The 988-nt window shown below is 43.7% G+C and overlaps 1 protein-coding gene across 2 annotated transcripts in view; it reads left to right on the forward strand.

Moving 5' to 3' along the window:
- LOC101864300 (monocarboxylate transporter 12) overlaps positions 1–988 on the forward strand; it is a 46,601-nt gene that overhangs the window by 21,714 nt on the left and 23,899 nt on the right. Inside the window, exon 1 of one of the 2 annotated variants that reach the window (XM_035970018.1) lies at positions 271–858. The exons of the other annotated variant lie outside the window; for it this stretch is intronic. The gene's annotated coding sequence lies outside the window, so the exon portion shown is untranslated. Of the gene's footprint in view, positions 1–270; positions 859–988 lie in introns of those variants that run through there. 2 annotated transcript variants of the gene reach the window in all.

The raw sequence follows: 988 nt of genomic DNA on the forward strand, positions 1-988 counted from the left end.
ACACACACACACACACACACACACACTCACAAATCAACGCAAAACTCACACGATGCCACACCTTACAAGACAGAGATGATAACAAGAACTGAATATATATAATATCCTCCTCCTCCTCCTCCTCCTCCTCCTTTTTCTTCTTTTTCTTCTTCTTTTTCACCATCCCCACTCTCTTCTCTCCATGATAATCGATGCCATCCACCCTCAAGTCCCCCCCCCCTCCCTTTTTCCCCTCTGACATAGAAAAAGGGAGGAAAGTAATAAAAGGAGCAAAATTTATTTTTGTCGAGAAAAACTCAAACCCGTGTCTTTAATCTTGATGAATTAGAATTCTTTATACACATGGACATTTAACCGCCGCTTACTTCTCTTTTCTTTTTAAAGCTTATCAGATGCAGCATGATTCTATTCTAGGCCATTAGGTCAAGGAAAGGGAACCCAAGAAAAAAGCAGTAAGCCAGTAGTCAGTCAGTGTCATAACCCCAGTCCTGTCCTGGTTCGCAATAAGGAAGGCTGGCTGCAGCGCGCGTTGCAGACAATTACATCGCAGAAAGAAAAGAAGCCTCCCTGAACTTGCCCGCCGCTCCGTCCTGGATTAAATCGTTGCACGCGGGACTTTTCTCTTCTTACTTACTTACCGTGAACCGACACGATAAAGAGAGACGATGTCGACTGATAAAATGCACCGGAGAATCTTTGGTAGAAAGTTTGATGTGTAGTAGATCTAGAGAGTCTAGTAGTAGTGGTGTGAGAAGTGAAAATATTACGGTGCGGTTTCTCCTCGGATATTTCTATTATTTTCGTCGTCGAGGATTTCAATTCTGATCTTAGGCAAGAGCTTTTCGGAAAGGATGTTTGGTAAGCTCCAAGACTGACTGCGACCGCATTCCAGCAAGTGGAAATTTTGGCTGCTGTGTGCATTGTACCTGTAAATGAATGTGTAAGCTTTCTAGCCGAGTTGCTTTTCTTTGGATGACTGACCCCCCCC

Source organism: Aplysia californica, unplaced genomic scaffold, assembly GCF_000002075.1.
Source record: "Aplysia californica isolate F4 #8 unplaced genomic scaffold, AplCal3.0 scaffold00209, whole genome shotgun sequence".
In the NCBI taxonomy this organism is placed as follows: Eukaryota; Metazoa; Mollusca; class Gastropoda; order Aplysiida; family Aplysiidae; genus Aplysia; species Aplysia californica.